Here is a 7862-nt window from a genome sequence, read left to right as displayed (position 1 = left end):
AAAAAAATTGATAACTATACACTGTACATAAAAGACTGCCGACTACTTAACGTTTGGTTCTTTGAGATTTTATTCCAAAATGGTCCTTTCATGTAAAAAGTTGGAAATCCTTTAACCGATTAATGAGAGTTCCCTTGTTTGATTTACGAGAAATTCATTAAAAGTTGAAGAAAATCTATTTGATTCCTATTGTGTTTAACACTGTTTACAAACAATGCGATTGACATAGGCGATAAAAAGTCGCAAGACCAGAACCGCTGCCTAATTGTTTTCTAATGCATTAAATATAATAGGGACAGTCTCGTGAATACAAAGACACCCTTCATATGTCGGGGGTAAAACACATATTTGAATTTGTATTCTTTTACATTTTAACATCACAAATCATTTAAATATGGTACCATTTCTTTTTAAAGGTGCTAGTTTGTTTAATAAACATCTCATTTGATTGTGACAATAACCCGCAAATATTGTCTTTGATGTAATTGTCGTTAAGCATTTCCCTTTAGCTATTTATGTTTAATTTGAAAAGTTCTATTTCGTGCGGGTAAATTTAAGGTGCCTTCTAATACAAAATTATAATGCGATTGGAAAATAATTTCTTTTTATTCCTTTGTAACCCATGTTTGAACGCTTTCAAAATAAATTAAGTAAATATTGTCCATTGTAAAGACCAGATTGGTTTGATTTCAGTATACTGTTCCGGGACAAGAATCAATAACTCGTTTTCTTAACATACTGACAAGTAATAGAAGGTCCTTAAGTATTGTGGTGCTTTTCAATTATTAAAGAAAATATTAGAAATGTATTTCACACCTGAAAAAGCGTGGCTGGGTGCATAACTTAGAACGATGCCACTATGATAGAAGCATGGGGTCATTTGTGGAATTCTAGTGCAGAAAGGTACAGAAATAATTCAAAATCTGAATTCGGTTTCTTCCTGACATTGAGTTTGCTTCAATCTTTTTTCAGTTATTCATAAAAATATACGAAAAGAAAAAAAAACGATACAAGTATAATAATCCATATACATGTACTATAATTTTGTCGAATTTAAAAAAAAAACTTTTAGAATCTTCTTCTCAAGAACAGCAAATTCTTGATTACTTATATTTCTAAGGAGGTATCATCGGGTAGTATTCAATCTAATTTATTCAAATCATGACCTCCAGGGGTAGGGTAGAGCCAGAATAGGAGAACGGTAATAGAAAGGCAGACATTAGAACAAAAGTTTACAAATTTACTCAGTTGAGTGCTGTATCGCCGTAAGTCTCTTTATACTCTCTTGCCTCTGGAACCTTGAAGAACAAAAAATGTATTCGTTTGCTTTAAAAAAAAAAACGAAAATTGCAGAAATTTTAATTTTATTATACCGGAGGTATTTCATAGGAATGGGATTTAAAATACATTCAGGTGCTTTTTATAATGAGAGCTCTGGAACCACATTTGACTTTACATAATGTATTGTGTCAATCTCTATCAGGTACTTAAGGTCATTGGTAGTAATTGTTTTATCAGTTTACTTGATGAAACACATGGAGATAACAAACAGTATTCAAGCTCAAATGTCCATAAAATAATACAAAATAGGAGCTGAGCAAACACGGACCTCCAAAACATCAGAGGTTGGATCAGGTGTCATGGAGGAGTGAGCATCCTCTGCCGACCGATCACACACGCCGTGTTCTCCCTGTCATGACCGGGAAATAACGGAAAATCTATCATTAATTCAGTGTGTAAATAATGAACCAACAACCAGTATGAAAATTGTAAGTCAGCACCCGACTAAACGACATATTGTACCTGTTGACAAGGTCATTGTATTGATTATAAAACTTACGAAATGGTGACTTCAAACGATACTGCTGATATACCCGTCTCATCAACTTGTTTGTCAATAATTCACCTCGTTTTAGAAATTAAAATACGTAAAGCATGCCCTTGCGTATCGAATCAACTGAGATATATAAACTCCATTTCAGGCGATGAAGATATATTGCTGCATATATCTAGGGGAAGTTGACAATTGAAAGGTTAAAGTCATCACGTTTATCATAAAGCTTGGTAGTTGAATACCATTATCGTCTTAATACTCAAACAGATGTGTCAGACTCTGCTGTATCTTTTATCTCAAGCTCACCGGGATATATCGTACATAAGAATGGAAATAACCATTGTTAATAGACAATGCGGCGTTTATATATCTCGAATTGAGGGTCACAGCAAGTGTTTTCTTCTTTTAACGTATAAGATTTTGGACAAATTCTGCTTCATATAAAAAAATAGGTCTGCTGATAAGAATAGGCGCAATTGGTATCTGTGGGAATTCCAATAGATTGTCGGAAGACCTGGTCTCCAAAAACCACGTACATGTAGATATTTTCAATTAGAAACTCAAGCATCTTTTTCATGTCAACTCCAGAGTACTTGTGTGTAGTCAGATTGTTTTTTCAAAAAATAATTTTGCAAATGACCAATTTACAAGGTAAGTAAATTAACATGTTCCATTTTTATTGAAATAGCAGCTGTCAATGACATCAAAAAGCCTGGACTTTAATTTATCGTGAGGAATGGTTGTGTATAAAGTTGAGAAGTCGTAAGTTTTTTAAGCTGTTGATTTTGTAAAATCTTGCGATGTAATTTACTTTATCTTCGGCCACTAAACATTTCAATATTATACATTTATCATTTTACATGAACACTACTGGTGTATGACATGTGTTCATTGATTGGATATATCCTAACTGGAAATAAAAAAAAAAAGAATTACATAATTGTTTTTATTGTGATAACAATACTGTTTTGTTAATTTAAAAGGTTGAAGCAGAATCCAATTTTACCTTTTCAATAAATGATCAATACCTTTTGATCTGTTCTTCATTCAGATAGACACAAAGCAGTAATAATATTATCTGAAATGAGAGAACAATTAATCTATATCACCTGTTGTCTCTTTTATAGGTACTGTGTTTAATTTTTAAAATATCTTTTCAAATATTTTTTCCTCAATTCTGTTTTATAACTGAAATAGCTATTCATCATAGAAATAACTGAGCTATAATATATATATACACAAAGCATTTAATGAGAGAGAAAATGAAGATTAATTTGTTAAATGAATAAGAAACTCATCTTATGTAATTTTCATAAGCGTTGCTTGTTATCACTTTTGTGTTTCATTCACCTTACCCCCAATTTATTTTGACTTAATTATATTACAAAAATATTTTTCTTAGAATAAGATTGTAATAAGCTAACAAGTCACCCCGAAATAAACTATTTGCTATATCGACATGAAATATTCAGCATGAAGAAAATAGAAGTTGCTACATTTAGTAAAAGAAAAAGGAGTTTGGGAAACCAAATATTTTTTTCGGTCCACCAAGGGCAACAATCAGAAATCTGAGAAAGTTATTTTACACCTACAGTACACCTCTAATCATCTTGCAAAATATCTATAATCTCCTAATGTAAAATTGATTGATTGTATATTGTTTAACGTCCCTCCCGAGAATTTTTCATTCATTTGGAGACGCCACCATATGCCGGTGAAGAGCTACAAATTTTGTCCTATACTCAGCGCTCAGGGCTAATGAGCAGGGAGTGATCTTTTTTTGTGCCAACACCCACTGCGGCACGGGACCTCGGTTTATATACAATCTCATCCGAAGGACCAGTCTCCACGTCCTACAGTGGGATTCGAACCCGCGACACAAGGATCAACTTCTTACTTCGCACCTCTAGATCAGACACTCTTACCACTGCGCCACGCGGGCGACTCCTAATGTACTTCTTGATGATTTACTATAAATGTCCCTCTCGAGAATTTTTCACTCATATGGAGACGTCACCGTTTGCCGGTGAAGGGCTTCAAATTAAGACCTATACTCGGCACTCAGGGCCATTGAGCAGTGAGGGTTCTTTATCGTGCCAGCGCCTACGTTTTTAAGGTCATATCCGAAAGACCCGTGACTTTCACTTCTGATGCCTGATTGGCATAACAGTAAATTTTTACACAAGGTTTCATGCTGTGCCGGGAAAGATGAATTGGTTACTGCTTAAGCGAACGCTAAAAGATGACTACCCTGAAACCTGTTTGAATATCTAAATTACACAAAGTTTCATGTTCCAAAAGATGAATTGGTTACTGCTTAAAATAAAAGATGAGCTGTAGAGAGTAAAAAATTGACCGGGATAAAAAATATATATATATATATTTTATGTAATATATATATATATATATATATATATATTATATACTGTATACACGCCTAAAACATAACGTCAATATCCCTTTGTATATATTCTTCAGGTTGAATTTGAAGAAAGGCTTTTTAATATTATAGACAACTGCTTTTATTCATTTGTCGATTCGATCTAACCCAGTGAATGTAAAGCTTAAAACATCATATTAAACAGAGTCTGCCACATTTCTTTCATACCGGTATCTAGATGTTTTACTTACTATAGACGATAAGGAAAACCTAACAACTAAACTCACTGACAAACAAGATGATTTCAAATTCCCAGCGTCAACGTTCCTTGTAATGTAGTAATATCCCGCTATATGTTTACATCTCCCTACTATATTCCGATACTCAAGAGCAAGATCCGAATTTTTAAACAGAGACAGGCTACTGAAACATAAGTTGATGTTACAGAAATAACAACAGTCTCGTTTAATTTCGTAACTTCTAAGTTCGTTATAATAATCTTATAAACAAATGTATATATAGTCTCTAATTGTGCCGTTATTTTACCGACTTAGGCCTTTATTTTTACACTGAGTTTGAATACGGAATGTTCTGTCTTCACAATACCTTAGGCTCGAGGCGGGTGTGACTGGTCGATAGTGATGCTTACATCTCTTTGGCACTTGAATCCACCTCTGGAGTTTCCTGTGATCCGTAGTTATACACTGTATACAGATTTGTGTAGTCTAGGTTTTTTTTTTAAAAAATCGTCTACTGTTCGTTATCTTTAACCTTTTCATACACCCAAAAAGTTAATAAAGTTTGCTTCCCACTTTAGTTAAAGAATGTCCGTCCACTCGGATACCTAATTAATTGAAGGGATCTAATAAAAGTGAAAAAAAAATGTAAACGGAAAAGCAACATAGAAGCATCAATTTATCGTTTGTGATCGACTGGTTCAAAATTCTTAACAAGATGAATATTTTCTCCGAATTCTGAACTTCAATACTACGAGTATAGTCAGTTTTTTTTCTGAGAAAATGTTCAAGATCAATTTTAGAATAGAATAGTCAGGAATGTAAAGGACATTTAAAAGTATTTTCATATGTTAACAACATACAAATAATCGTAGCAAGTAAGGTCTGCTTATGCTTCAACAGTAAATTATTACACAGAAACGCGTTCGAATAACGCCAATATGTTGTCGAGCCGGTGTTGTGTAAAAAAAGCAATAAGCATTCAATAGAATGAATTAAAAGTATACAATACCTATTACAAAAATGTAAAAGGCTTTCATTCTTATGCAAAGACAATATTTGATTAGATGGGGTTTTTATGAACGGCGACATGTAACAGATGCAGTCAGAGTTCAAGTAGAATAGGTAACTGCTTTAATATGGCTGCATTTTTCTTTTAATAGTTTGAGCATTTAATAAAGTTATCAGTGTTATATGAGAATGGAATTTGTGTGACTAAAACAAAATTTTACATTGAAAAAAAAAGTACTTTGTATTACTGATGAGTAGATGAATACCTTATCGTGTTAGACATACTGTGCTTGTTAATCAGTCAGCATTTATGTAAAAATTATGTTTACTAATGAAATGATGCTTTTCGTGGCTGTTCAATGGAAATGTTGTTTAAAAAATCCACCAATGAAATAATCGATCGACTTTTGCATTGGCGTCAATGCATTATATATTTTTTTATGTTCTGATGGTGTTTTGTTATGGTACATGCGGTTATTATATGTCTACGTTTAATAATGATGATATGAATAAGCTCGTCTATTATTGAATAGCAAGTATGAAATATTTCATACTCAAGGCTGTACTTTTAGCGGTATATAGCATTCACGTCTAGCTGTACGACAGTGATATACAATGCCATTTAACATAATGATATAGAATCGACTTCCTCTAGCTTTGCACAATTCGAATCTCGGGCATTGTTTTGTTCTTTTCCTCCCTTTCTCGGTCTGTTGTCGATTCAACTTAAAAAAAAGCATATAATCTTATCATCTCTTATTGGGTAATTAACCTGGAAAATTGGAACGAAAAATAAAACACAGCTGATGCAGGAGGCGCCCCGTTAGTATTAAAAAAACAACTCTGTCATCTGTATGTTTTCTATAAAAAGAAGATATCATCTTGTACCATTACAAGTTTTATTTTTACTGATGAATAACTAATATCTCATTAATTCACCAACTAAAGTGACACGTTTTCAAAAGTAAATTTAAAAAGAACAATGACTTGTTCTTCTTTTATGGTGTCCAAAAAAAAAATTGTCAAAAAGACAGCTTGTTTGATAATCATAATGAAGTTAGAAGTAACAATGAGTTAGGTGGCATAATTATGGATGCATTAGGTTTTGCAATCGTTCGCGAATGGAGTTCTTGCATTATAAATTAGAAACTTGTTTTGTTTTGCTCATATCTTGGCTTCTGGGATACAGCATAAAACCAATAATTTTTTTCTTTATTTCAAGATACTTGTTTTTGAAACTGTCACCGTAATGAGAAGGGTTACTTCTAATAACAGAAGAAAAACGTTTTAAAATGTCATATTTATTGTAACTATGAATAATTAATAGAACAAAACTGTTATCTTATAATGGCAAAGGAATCAGCTGTACCGTCACCGTGTGCCCCCCATACAGATATGATCAGGCTTATGAAACAAACTTTTTTTTTTATGGTAATTAATAAATAATCGTTGCATTATGGCATACACAATCACCCTGCAAATGTCTGGTGCAAGTCATCAAAATTTCATTTTTTGTTTTTAAAATTTTGATATTTTTGGAGAATTGCATGTTGTGGAGATCGACTCTTTAAGACGTGACTTATAAGTATGCAGCTGTCAAGATTCTGTGTGAACCGGGTATCGCGGCAGGTTTAGCATAATATAACAATATGGACAAAAGGAAACTCGGAAGACACGATTGAGCGATAACAATAAGAGGGAAGTACCCAAAGCAAATGCAGCTGAATGGAATTTGAAAGCTTCTCTATTGTACGTGACATAATGAGACTACGGCAACAAATACCCTCCATTCATTGAAATTGACATATATTCAAACGATATTGTTCTGGCGCGTAATGAAATCAACAGAACTAGCATTCAACCCGTTTCCTCCATTGTTATTGGGAAAATTGAAAATCATTCTGCTCTATTCAGACTCAGCACGCTTTTCAACGCCAATAAAAGGAATCGTATACAAAAGCGAAACAAGCTTTTCATAGATGAATAACTCTATAAAGTCTTTTTTGATAGAATTTGTGTGGTATCTTTTGTTGGGATGAGCATGAGTTTAACCCAAGTTTTGTAAGAATTGATATAAAAATTACAGTCATATTGCAATGTGTTAAGATTGGTTGCTGGCAAGAATTAAGTAGTTTTCTGGCTCCCTTTTTTGAAATAATTATTTAACTTCAACTCTTTTGCGCGACATAGGAAAAAATCAGACGACTGAGAAGGACAACTGGAGTGTCCCCAATAACCTTTAGGTTAAAGAATACTGAAATTGTTAAAACCGGAAGTGTATTCGCAGCTTAGTTTAAGCTACAAGCAAGACCATTTACGACTAATTGTAGCTCGGCCCGAACGTATGAAGAAGTTTTCGATAGGTCGAATTGAAGTGTAGTCTAGCAAAGTTCCGTCTCTT

This window comes from Saccostrea cucullata, unplaced genomic scaffold (genome assembly GCF_032062105.1).
Source record: "Saccostrea cucullata isolate Sc308-1 unplaced genomic scaffold, CSIRO_AGI_Scuc_v1 ctg552, whole genome shotgun sequence".
NCBI lineage: Eukaryota > Metazoa > Mollusca > Bivalvia > Ostreida > Ostreidae > Saccostrea > Saccostrea cuccullata.
This window is presented reverse-complemented; position numbering follows the sequence as displayed.